Source organism: Capra hircus, chromosome 19 (genome assembly GCF_001704415.2).
Source record: "Capra hircus breed San Clemente chromosome 19, ASM170441v1, whole genome shotgun sequence".
In the NCBI taxonomy this organism is placed as follows: domain Eukaryota; kingdom Metazoa; phylum Chordata; class Mammalia; order Artiodactyla; family Bovidae; genus Capra; species Capra hircus.
The window spans coordinates 33,009,044-33,022,411 of NC_030826.1; the positions used below are offsets into that span (position 1 = coordinate 33,009,044).

General features: G+C 39.4%; 1 protein-coding gene across 18 annotated transcripts in view; it reads left to right on the top strand.

Moving 5' to 3' along the window:
* The window catches only part of NCOR1 (nuclear receptor corepressor 1), a 115,841-nt gene that overhangs the window by 1,442 nt on the left and 101,031 nt on the right, over nt 1–13,368 (top strand). The window lies entirely within an intron of this gene.

Consider the following 13,368-nt stretch of genomic DNA (forward strand, 5'->3'; position numbering starts at 1 on the left):
TGACAGCGGTGGACTAGTGCGTGAAGAGCAAACTAGTTCACCTTTACGACCAAGCCGCTTGGGGTGTAATGGCGAAGGGAGGACGGGGGAGACGGCGAAGATGGGAACCCGGTACCTTCTGGCTTTTATCGTGGCTGTTTAACGTAGATTCTCTTTTGGGGGGAAGAGAGAATAGAGAAACTATCATTGAGAAGTCAGTCTTAGTGGCGAGGGGACAGAATTCTTCAGATTAACCGGATTAGGGGTCTAGTCGTATATTAAAGGTGTGAGTGGGCATAAGTGATATTTAGTAAAAGTATTTGCTCAGAAAGTGTCAGTTTTCTTTTCACCGACGTTGCGGGCTCCAGTCCCGCTTCTACAGAGTTAACCTTGGTGTGGCGGTGTGGGTAATTCTAATCTTTGGGATTAGTATTTTCACCTGCATCAGATTTGCTTCCCTAATTAGATCCTAATTGTATTGAAATTTACATTCCTTGCGTGCACCCTGGTGAGGCAGTGATGGGAGGCAGAACGTTGCGTAAAGAGCAACAGGCCAGGGATTTTAAAGTGCCTGCAAATCATTCATTCGTTCAGCGTGTCTTGATCAATAGCTGCTGCTGATGCGTCACACGTGAGTCTCCCTTGGATAGCTGAAGAGTTGATGGCATTATTTAATATTTAATAGTTTTTGAAAATGTGATGTATCCTTAAAGATAATTATTGGCAGAACCAATGTGCCTGGTCTCAGGAGCAGAACAATTTTAGAATATTATTTAGACATGGGTAAAAATTACGGAAGAAATCTTATTTATTTCACAAGTTGTTGCAGAAAGAAGTTTTTATTTGCTCATTCTGTTAAATTCCAGTGGAAGTTATTTATTTTAATATTTATAGTACACAGTTGCTTTGCTGTGCTTTAAGCACACCTGTTAGTGGAAATCAAGGTTAACACACATGTATATGAATAATATGCACATACATAAGGATATGATTACTTGCAATACGAAAATACTCTTTCCTTTTACAAAAGGCTTGCAATATGTTGAACTCCTCCCTCAGAGAAAATATGCAAAGAGTCCTGATTGGTCTTTAGCCATGTGTCATTTTGGAATAGGATCAACCTTTCTCTGCTTCAGTTTCCTCATCTATGCTAGTAGGAAAATATCCGCTCTCCTAGGTTGCTATTGTGAGCCTAGGAGAGTTATTAGTTGTGACGTTGCTTTACACAGATCAAAAGGTTATATTTCTGTGTGAGAGTAACAGCTTCCTCTTCATTTTTGAAATGCTTTATCTGTGCATCTCTCAGGGCATTTATTTTTTCTGCCTTGCATTTAGGTACCTACTTGTCTTATCTCCTCTTCAGGACAGGAGAAGCCCTTCTCTGACTTTAAGGCACTGCCAGAGGGTATTGACACAGCAAATGTTGAGTGGATGAACATTGTATTCTAATTAGAAAATTGTGTTCACAGTTACAGCTTACAACTTGTGGAGTATACCTGCTGATCTGCTGTCACAGATCTATGTAGCTGTGATTCTCTTCATGACTTCTGAGGAATAAATATTTTTAACTGGGTGTCTTGCTGGACTTAATCATCATATAGTAAAACGTAAGAATTTGACCTGCCCATCTATTTTTTTGAAAAAGCGTAGAATGCTAAAAATTAACTCTTTGTATGAATTTAATTGAGTAAAATTTGTTCCAAGGCTCAGTACAGATTAGTCAAGTTTTTCTAAGCTTTTTTTTCTTCTAAATTTTGTGGATTGGAGTTTGTTTTGCCATTTCTATCTTCTGGAGAAAGTAGAGGCTTTTAAATAAGCCAGGGATTGATGTAGGTTAATGTCAGGCTATTTCTTACTCAGTTTTTTGTATGTTTGTTACTCAGTTTTAATTGTATTTTGTAATCTGTCTTAATTGAAATTTCAAATTCTTAACTCATGTTTGAGGATGATAGGATCTCAAATTCTTAGTTATTTCCATGTGTTCATTTACTTCAGGGATTGGGTTTTACTGGAACACAGTACAAAGAAGTAGTAAAGGTTGGTCAGAATTTATTATGTATGGACTTATCTTGTGGTGTGTAGTTCATTCACTTGTTCAGCTGGTGTGGAGTGCCTCATGTTTAGGGCATGTTACTAAGTGCTATAAAAGTATAAAGTTGACGGGATCAGTTGTGTGCACAAAGAACTCAGTCTGTAGAATGTCTGATACTTTGTCCTTTTCAGGTTTCAGGATGCAAAAGTACATTCAGCTAGAAGGTTAAGGAAACATTGTTTTTCTCTCAGAACTTCCTTAGGAGTATTGAAAAGCTACCAGAGCTTCTGTCATGTAGCAATAACTATATGTAGAGCATCTGTTTTTTATTTTGGTATTCTTGTGGTGGTGGTTTTCCTTGAATATTTTTACTCTTCTACCATTTTTTCTATCCCAGAAGCTTGTGTGGTCAAAATATTACTTGGATATTACTTGGATTGTTTTCAGATACAACATACTTTTTTAGGGGGAAGGGGATTTCCTCTTTGCATATGAAATTATTGGCCAGCAGCAGAATCCAGTCCTCGGCCCTCCAGAGTAGCTCCTGCTGTCACACTGTATTCATCAGGGGATGATTCATTGTGACAGTTGACACAACTGAAAACAAAAATTAGGGGGTGGGCTGAAGAATGAGCAGTCAGTCCCTCAGCTGAGATATTAAATTTGAGTTCAGTAATATACCTCCTGAACTGTACATTTCTGCAGTGAAAAGATAGTTTGAAAAAAATTGGTGTTGATCTGTATCAGTAATATGATCACTGGGAATTACTAGTTTCATTTTTAATCTGTTATGATGAATATCGTCTTAAACAAAAATGCCTTTAAGGTTATCTGGACCTACTGACATTTCATGGAATTTAAGTGTTACAGTGATGGAAATTTTATTATGCCACTGGTTTAGAGACGCAATTTGATAGGTTAGGTTATTTATCAGTTATTGCTTGCTTCACTTTCAAACTGCTACTTTTTTTTAAGTATGAGAAGCTTCAGTTGTTATTATGAAAGCGTAGAGAAATAGTGTGGACATGAACTGTCTTTTTAATGTCATGTTGAAAAGCTTCATATATAATGTTAGTTTTCTATAGGTACTCATGCCATAAAATTTATTTTAAAGGAAAAGGTGTCGTTTTCTTTTTAAACTAATGTCCTTACATGAATACTGAAGCATGATATGTGTGCGTGTTTTAAATTCCATTTGGGCTGTTAAATAACATGCCTATTTTGAGTTGCATTAAGAAGGGTTGTTTTTTCCCATTCTATGCTTTTTCCAGAATGCTGTTTCCCTACCTTACACTTCCAAACTACCACATATATATATTGCCGATTTTTTGATAGGTTTTTATCACATACCACTTCATCCAGGAAGTCTCCTTGCTCCTCCCTCTTATCTGAAGATGACTCTTTTTGGTCTGAAACTTTTTAATACCTTTTTTTATACCTCTGTTATAACATTATAGTTACTTATATACATGTCTATTTAATCCCTAGTAGAGTATACCATAAGCCCCTGGTGGACATGTCTATGTCTCACTTATTTTTTGATCCTTCTTCTGCCCCTGCTCCCAGAATAACTCTGTTCTTGGGAAAGGTGTAGTATCTGCTGAATGCATAAGAAGGAGCCTAGAGTTACTTGGTGCAGCTGTAGAAGCTGGTGGATATACACATGTGGGAACTTGATGATGAATAGTTTTTGGAAATTAATAAACAGCTAGAAACTCACCGGTGTCAGGTAAAACGTGTTATCAGTGAATTATTATTAAAGCGTTTCTTAAAAAAAAAATCTCTCACTTGGATTCTTGGGAGAAAGAGAAAGTAAGTGGGGAATTAGTTCATCTCAGATTATTTGTATTTCCAGATAATATTAGAACAAAAATGTTAACTTAAATATGCAGAGGATTTTTGAGTTGTTTTGGTGCTAGGGAAAAAATGTGAAGTAGGAATGGTGGGTTTACAGGATTACTATAAAATCCCTTTGAAGGGATCTCTTTGAAAGTATACTGCTTGATTAATTTTATGTCAAAATTAAATTTTTGAGTATATTAGTCAAGATAGAAGGAAGGGAAGACTTAAGATTTCTCAGTTATACATAAATAAACCGAAATTAAACCAGAATAAATTGAGGTTACATTTTTCTAGGAAAATTTGACTTGTTAGGAGGGTCACCCTTATGGTTATAGATGCACCTCCCTCCCACTTTAACTGATAAGCTGTTGTCACATTTTTGTTGGCATGCACGGGTAGAGTCAGTAGTCTGTTTTTGGCAGTTCATTTCCCTTGGCAGTAGCATATGGATTTGTATAATTTTGAAATTTTTGTTTTAAGTAGTTATCATCATGACTTTGAACTTTTGTCCAAAGACATTTAATTTTGTATTACTTTTGATTAAGTTCTTTTAATTCAGCTTTGAATAACAGTGACTTTTATGTATTTGAAATGAAACCAAAGCTTGTGCTTTCTAGGAGTTACAGCCTAAAATACACACAGTATAAATATGCCAGATGTAGGGAGTATGTAGTCCATTAATGGTGTGTGTCTGTGTGTGTGAATGGGGTGGGGCATAAACTGAGCTGGAGGGGAGGGGTGGAAGAAGTTACACTCTATTTACACAGAACCATTTTAATGAGTGACGGAGGATATGTTGTTTTGAAGTCTTTTCTGTTTAGTATAAGCAATACATTATTTTTACAGAAGTTCAACATGGAAGTTTTAAGATGTGAAGAAAATGAAAGCATCACTTCCTAGATGTAATTTGCCAAGTGTTGTGTATTCTTTCAGGTTTTTTCCCCATGTGTATGTAATGTTCTGTATTATGAGACCTTAATATGCTCTTCTGCTGTTCCTAGTTGATGTTTTTGAGCTACTTTTGTCACTTATAGCTACATAGTATTCCACTTATGAAAGAAGACAGGTGGGTTTCCCTTGTGGTTGAGATGGTAAAGAATCTTCCTGCAGTGTGGGAGACCCAGGTACAGTGTCTGGGTCCAGAAGATCTGGAGAAGGGAATGGCATTCCACTCCAGTATTCTTGCCAAGGGAATTCCACTGACAGAGGAGCCTGGTGGGCTACACTCTATGGGTCACAAGGAGTCAGACATGACTGAGTGACTAACACTTTCACTTTGTTTGATCAGTTTATGGCCACTTCTGTTTTGTCTGAAAAACAAAGCTGTAGTGAATTATTTGAGTGTGTATTTGTGCAAATAAGCTTTGTAGCATTAATTTGTAAAGGGAGTTGCAGTTAGATGAACAGTGTAGCTCTGGATGGATGTTGCCCCAATATATGACATGCCCTAGACTTCCCTGGTGGCTTAGATGGTAAAGCGTCTGCCTACAATGTGGGAGACCTGGGTTGGGAAGATCTCCTGGAGAAAGGAAATGGTAACGCACTCCAGTATTCTTGCCTGGAAAATCCCATGGACGGAGAAGCCTGGTAGGCTACAGTCCACGGGGTGGCAAAGAGTCGGACACAACTGAGCGACTTCACTTTCACTTTCAGACTCTGACCAGCACTGAAAATTACTCTTGAAAATATTTTGTCAGTTTAAGAAGTGGGGAAAAAAGTGATTCTAATTAGCCTTTTATGAATCACTATTGTTGTTGAACATTTTTTAAATGGAGGGAGTTGTATTTCTTTTAGAAGTTATCTGCCTTTATTCTTGATTATTTTTTGATTGGATTATTGGTGTTTTTTGGTTCTTTACATATTAGGGTGTTTACATTTTTCATATTTGTGCACACCCCCTATCCCCCAGCCAAACTTCTGTAGTATTCTGTAGTCAGGTATAGCCAGCTGCAGTATTATGTAGTAAGTATTATTATCTGTAGTATTCTCTAGTATTGTTAACTATAGTATTCTGTCATCAGGTATAGCCTGTTACAGTGTTGTGTAGTAAGTATTATTATCTGTAGTATTCAGTAGTATTATCTGTAGTATTCTGTAGTCAGGTATAACCAGCTGGGATTGTGCTAGTTCTGTGAACTTGGACACATTACTTAACCTCTGTAAGCCTTAATTTCCTTGTTTGTAGAATGAAATGGAGATAATGTAAATGATATTTAGCATAGAGACTGGACAAGGCAAGTGTCTTCCTTCCTGGTCTGTATAGGACTTCTGGGTTTCATGCTCTACTTAGACCTTCCTCACTCTAAGATTTAAAATATTCATCCATCTATTAAACTGAAGAAGCAAAGTGAGGAGTATTAAGTCTAGTGTGCCACTGCTTGTTTTAAAGAGGAAAACTAATGGATACACATTTGCTTTTATATCATTGAATGTTTATGAAACAAAACCAGGACACTGGTATTGTTGATTGTTGTAGGAAGCAGAGCTAAGTGACAGAGGCATGTGAATGAGAGGAAGACTTGACTGGATACCTTTCTGCATTTTTAAAACAAAGAAGTCCTCAGATTTTAATTTTGAAAGGTTTCTTTTTCTCTTCACTTTTCTTTTCCTTTTTTTTTTTTAAATTTGAATTTTTGGGCTCCATCTGGAATTTATTTCTAGTATAGGAAATGAGGTAGACATATATTTTGGGGGGGATAGGAGGTGTGTATGTTTTTTCCCTGAAATAACCAGTTGTGTCGGCACCATTTGGTGAATAATCCAGCCTTTGCCCCAGTTACTAGATTTGTGCCTTTTGTCATTTGCTAAATATACTTAGAACTTTTTCTTGGTCTCTTGTTTTATGTTATGATATTGTTTAAATTACTGTTTTATAGTTTTAATACTGATAGGTTAGTCATCTGTTCATTGCTCTCTTTTTTTTTTCAGACTTTGACAATTCTGGTCTGTGTATTCTTCTGGATGAACTTTAGAATCATTCTATGAAGTTGAAAAAGAAATCTTGCTAGGTTTTTATGAATCGTGATTGGCAGTATTGAGTTCATGGGCTAATTTTAGGAAAATTGACACCTTGTGTACTTCCTGTTATAACTCCTATCCTGTTATTCAAATGACTTATGTTCTTCAGTAGATTTTCAAATTTTCCTTCAAATAAGTTTGCACATTTCTTATTTCTTTTGTCCAACAAATGTAGTAAGGAATCAAGCAGAGAGTTTATATTCTAGTGGGGGAAGTAGCACAAATGAATGCATTTCACATTATGATTAGCCTATAAAGGAACAAAAGGGTAACTGGAGGGTGGCTGGGATAGGCCTTTCTGAGAAGAGGGCATTTGAAACTGAGACCTAAGTTTGAGGAGTCCTAGGCCCCACGGCGGGCCAGGAAGAGCATTCCAGGCCGACAGTACAGAAGGACAAAGGGCTGAGGCAAGACGGGGCCTGGCACCTGTGACAGGCTGGAGGGAAGCTCGAGTTGCGGCCTCCTGAGCAGTCAGGGAGGAAGAGGCCAGTCAGCGGGGGCTCCTGGGCCACTGTGAGGAGTTCGAGTCTTGAGCAGGAGAGTGACATGTTCTGATTGATGTTTTAAAAGACATTTAGCTTTTTTTTTTTTTTACATTTGGCTTTTGAGTGGAGAAAGTGTTGAAGTGGGAAGTGTGGTTAGGAGTTTCTGCAGCTGGAGATGAGACTAGGGGGAGTGGGGCTGGAGAAGCTTGGGAGGCTGTGGGTGGGGGCATGAAAGAAGGGTAGGGCTTGCTGTTGACGTGGGTGTGTTGAGAGCTAAGAAAGAACTGTTAGGTGGGGAGCCATGTGGGAGAAGAAGAGATGGCCGCTACCTTCACAGGTCTCTGGTTTTGTTTATTTTTTGTTTGCATTTTTTGGTATAGAATTCAGTACATTTACGGAGAAGGCAATGGCAACCCACTGCAGCACTCTTGCCTGGAAAATCCCATGGACGGAGGAACCTGGTAGGCTGAAGTCCATGGGGTCAGGAAGAGTCAGACACGGCTGAGCGACTTCACTTTCACTTTTCACTTTCATGCATTGGAGGAGGAAATGGCAACCCACTCCAGTGTTCTTGCCTGGAGAGTTCCAGGGATGGGGAAGCCTGGTGGGCTGCCATCTACAGGGTCGCACAGAGTTGGACACGACTGAAGTGACTTAGCAGCAGCAGCAGTACATTTAAGTCAGTTTCTCATTTACCCTACTTTCTTTTAGTATCTACCTTAGAAGTTGTTCATTAGCCCTGTTTTGTGTTGCTTCCTAACCTTTACAGCCTCTCTTAGTGGGAGGCAGCAAAAAACGTGATCTTTAAGATCACCCTGAGATAGGAAACTGTCACGGGGAAACTCCTCAGCCTCGCCAGAGCTTCATTCAGGAGAATCGTGGAGCTCGTGGTGTAGGTGAGTGCACGCTTGCCACTCCTCGTGCTCTGCCTGTGATGCGACAGAGGCTTGATAAGTGGCCACTTTTCTACTCTCCTTCAGAGTTGTCATCTTGATTAATCCTGGTCAAGCAGCTAAAGTTAAAGTGAAAGCGTCTGATCTCAAACCTCTGTTTTTTTGTGTTAATGGAGGAGAGGGTTGCAAATAGTTGTCCATTTTGACTTTGAAATATACTCATTTTCACTGTAGGAGTGAATGTTGTCAATTTAGAGAATTAGGTCAGTATAGTGCAGCCACATGGCAGATTTCTCAGCTCCCCAGTGCTGTCTCCTGCCCCTCACTGCTCAGGGAACCTTTTCCCTTCTCGCCTTAGTAGGGATAGAGTAGTGGTGGTGTTTTCGTTTGAGAATTATTTATTGAACATCTGGAATCTAAGATTAATGAAATGATTATGCCCATATTAATGCGTTCCTCTCAGTGCTTTACTTTGTTGGGCGTAGGGTAGTCTAAACTAAAAGGTCTTTTGCTTTAGCTCCCCTTCATCTGTCTTCAGGTGAGATGTCATTATGTCAGAGAGGCCAAAAATAAAACACCATGTTAATGGCATTCCCCTAGAGTAGCTTCTTTTCCTAGAGGGAAGAATGTTCTAGATTATTTTACAGGAGAAATCCTCTTCGGTTGGGCACCAGTGACAGAGCTCACTGGGATGGTTTCTAGCTGTCTTCTCTCCTGGAGGCTGGACCGGAGATAGGCTCAGATGGGCTTTCTCAGAGGTGGCTGGGTACCCGAGGGGTCCGTCTTAGCCTCTCCTTGCCTAATGTGCATTTGGAGTTGGACTAGCTGAGCTGCTTTGTGAGAATCAGTGATACCGGATTTACCTCAGTTTAGTATCGGCGTCTGTGGTGTCATAGAGGTCATTCCCCTCTGCCACACTTTTGTATCAGAAAGTGTTATTTGATCCTTTAAGAGAAAATTGAATTGTGTACATTATAGGGTCCTTTATCTGCTTTGGTGAAATACGGACTTCACCTCTCTTGTGACCCTTGGTGAAGTCATTCTTGCTCATCTGAAGAGGCGTCTGCAGTCCTGCCACAGCGAGGTATATTTTTAGCACTTTTTCCAAGATAGCCGAGGCCACCTTGAAAACCTATCCAAGTACGTTTTGGTTATGCAAAGATTGTAGGCCAAAAGCCAGGAGTTCCTGGGGAGAAGGAATATTTTTTTTTTTTTAAGCGTTGCATTTGGAATCTAATTTTGCAAGATAAGTTTCCTGTTGAGTCAGTTTTTGTGTTTGTGAGTGTGTGTCTTTATTACATTAGTATGGGAAGATTCAAAGGAAATTTAAATAGACTGACTTCATTTTACTGTATTTTATTACCGGTTTGGGAAATATTGGAGGCTAGTACTAAATTTCTCTCTAAAATTCAGATAAAATGCGCTTCTGTCACTTACACAATGACATCTAGTTTTATTTTCACCCTAAAATACAATTAAATGTATTGATATGAGGGAGTTGGACATAAAACCTTGACCAGGTTTCTTAAACTTATTTCACAGAATTTTTACAGTCCATGAATCAAGCATGTAACTGAGTTAAAGAGTTTTGAAGCTAAGGACTGAGCTTGAAATTGGAAACTGCCATTTAAAGTTTTTCCTTCCCCTTCAGCCTTCACTTTCAACCAGATTCTTTTATTTCAGTTGTTTGCAAACTGTCAAGTGTTCTGTGGAAGGTGTCTTGGTGAGCCAGGACTGGCGTGAGGGTCAGAGGCGGGACGGGGATGAGGAGGCTGAAAAGAGACCTAGTTTCCCTGTTCTCTCTGAATCCGAGTATTTCTTCTTTGGGTGTTCTATCCATTTGGCTTCCATGTAAGGTTTTGAGGAGACAGTGCTGGTTAGAAAACAAAGAGGTCTGAACTATTGCTGTACATCTCATGGATCAGTTTTGAGGAAGGAGATCAGCTCATAGAAAGCTGCAAGTTGCAATTGTGACCAGAGGTGGGGCCCGTTTGACCCGTAAATTTGTATCTGGTAAGGGCTGATCTCTAGTGTTCTTGGTGTTCTGTTACCCACCTGTGTTGGGTCAATAGTAACTGACTTTGTTTATAAAATATTTCAAGTTAAACTTCACTAAAACCACATCAGAAAACTAGGATGTCACGAAGGATTGGTTATGATAAAAGGGAAACACGGACCAATTATTTTACATACATCTGAATATGTGTTGTACTCAGGACTCACCATTGCTGGAAATTAAAACAACTTCAAAACAACACCATACAGCATAGATTTCTCGTCATGTAAGCCATTGTTGGAAAAAAGTTTGGATGACCTTGAGCTAAGATCTTTTACGTCTCCATTCCATTTATAGCTTTATTTACTTGGGTTGTCTGAGTTGGAAGGAGAGCTCAGAGACCTCAGATCTCATAAGCAGGGGTGCAGATCAGAATTACTTGGAAAACAAAATATTTGTGAACATTCATACAGTGAAATGCATTAGAGCAATAGAAAGAATGAAGGTCTTTATGAACTCATGAAAATGATTGTCAAGATGTGTTAAGATCTTATGTTATAAGAGCAAGATATTGGACAGTTACATATCCACCATGGTCCTATTTATGTAGGAGGCAAAGTATGTGTGTGTGTGTGTGTGTGTGTAGGCATTTGTAAAGGAGACTTCAGAAACTACCAACTTTGGTTGCCTTCTGGGGTCAGGGGTGAGAAGGAGATTTTCCCCTCTGTATTCTATGGTGCTTTGAGAAACTCTGAGATCGTGCGTATAGTATATATTCCCCAAACCCAAACCAAAACAACCTCCCCTGTCCCTGGCGGGCTTTTCCGCTTCGACTGGCAAGTGCAGGTGTATTTGAGGAGAGCACTGCCCAGGTGGTCTTAAGGGTGGTCCTATCATACATTTTAGCTCCTCAGAGTAGCTCACTCCCTGTGAGAAAGCAGCACAGCATCACAGGAAACACTAGCTTCTCCCATTTTTGCCATTGATGATTGTTATATAGAGAAATTTTTAAATTTCTCTGTGCTTTCAGAGTCCTTATCTGTAAAAATCATTGTTAGTTGGGTAAACCTGAAAACCTCCCAATTCTTAGATTTTCTATCTTTCGTGCCTTGGACCTTGGCGGGAGCAGGCAGGAAGCAGTCAGCTGGCTCTTGCCATCTTCTGACCCATTCTGATGATTAAGGTGCGTGAAAGTGAAAGTGAAGTCGCTCAGTCGTGTCTGACTCTTTGCGACCCCATGGACTGTAGCCCACCAGGCTCCTCTGTCCATGGGATTCTCCAGGCAAGAACACTGGAGTGGGTTGCCATTTCCTTCTCCAGGGGATCTTCCCGACCCAGGGATCGAACCCAGGTCTCCTGCAATGCAGGCAGACGCTTTAACCTCTGCACCACCAGGGAAGCCCAATGTATGTTTAAAAGCTTTAAGAAAGTGTAAGAGGGGAATGTAGAATATTTTTAAAGTTTGGGGTAGAAAAGGTCTTCAGAAAGATGAAATGAGTTGAGAAGGCCAAAAGAAAATGTTTGTACCATGAAGGTCACACATATGGCCAGCAGAACCCCATGGCCTCGGTCACCTTCTCCCTCACTCTTCCTCTGCCTCCTCTCTTTGCCTTAGGGTTTCTCTAGTTTCTCTCCACTAAATGCTGTGGTCTTTTCAAGGCTTGGTCTCAGAAGTCATCTAGAATATAATGTGTTACCCAAACTGGAACAGTCTTGAGAGGGAAATGGAACATGGTTAATAACTGCACGGGGACAGTAGTTGTAAGTTGGGTGTTTCAGAAAATTGGGGCATGTGGTCATCCTGGCTTTTTACCTGCCAGGCATGTCTCCCTTCCCCTTCTCCAATCCTGTCTTATTTATAACCCTTTATCTTAGTGCTTGTGGTTACTTAGTGTCTGTGTCTCCTCAAAATAAGATGGCCTGTCTTGGTCCCGTTCTGTGCCCGCGTTTAGAGCAGTGCTGACAGAGTATACAGCTCAGTAGATGTTTGCTGAATATGTACATGATGTTTCTGCCTTTAGCCTTAAATTCTTGTGAAGATATGATAGACATACATGAAAAATCAAGTGGTAGTGGTGTATATAAATTATACTTTTATAAAACAAAATGTTCTCATAAGAACTTTTTTGTGTCATGTTGTAAGTAAAATTTTTCATTAGCTAAACTTTAAAAAAAAAAATTTACTTTTGACTGTGTCAGGTCTTGGTTGTGGTGCGCTCTCTCTGCAGTTGCAGCAGGTGGGCTCTCTATTTGAGGCATGTGGGCTTAGTTGCCCTGCAGCATGTAGGATCTTAGTTTCCTGACTAGGGATCGAACCTGCTTCTCCTGCATTGCAAGGATTCCTAACCACTGGACCACCAGGGAAGTCCCTCATTAGTTAAACTTTTAGCAAAACAAATTTCTAAGCTCTTGTATATTTAGGGCAGCTCCTTGAGAACCTGCCTCAAGCATTCATCTTGGATATGTCTATTGAATAACCAAATGAATTCCTAGAAGCCGAGTTGCTGTGGTAGAGAATGTGCATATTTTCAGGGCTGATACTGCACAAATTGCTATTTTTCTTAAGAAAGCAGTCTGTACCCAGTTTACCAACACACCAGTCATGTTGTGAAACAGTACCTTTTCCTCCAAACCCTCACCAACACTAGGCATTATTTTTTAAAATATTTTGCCAATTTGTTTTACTTTTCTTGTCTTTGTTCAGGTTGCCTTCATGAATTTTATTTCTTTTGTTAATCCCATAATTCTGTCATGTTTTCATGTTTTTATATTTCCATTGTGATCATTTTTTCTTATTTTCTTATATATATATCTCTATATCTAAGCAGCTGCTAATCTACTTTCTGTCACTATAGATTTGGCTGTTCTGGACTTTCATATGAAAGGAATCACAGTCATTTATGATTGGCATCTTATACTTAGCATTATGTTTCAGAGTTTGTTCAAGCTATAGCTTGTATCATGCTTTGTTTTTTTTTCATGGCAGAATAATAATCCCTTTTGTGAATATACCCGATTTTATCCATCAGTTCCTCATCAGTTGATGGACCTGACATTTAGAGTATTCCAGGGTTTGTGTAGTTATTTGGGGACTTAAGTTGAGATCTTGTGATACTAAAATGT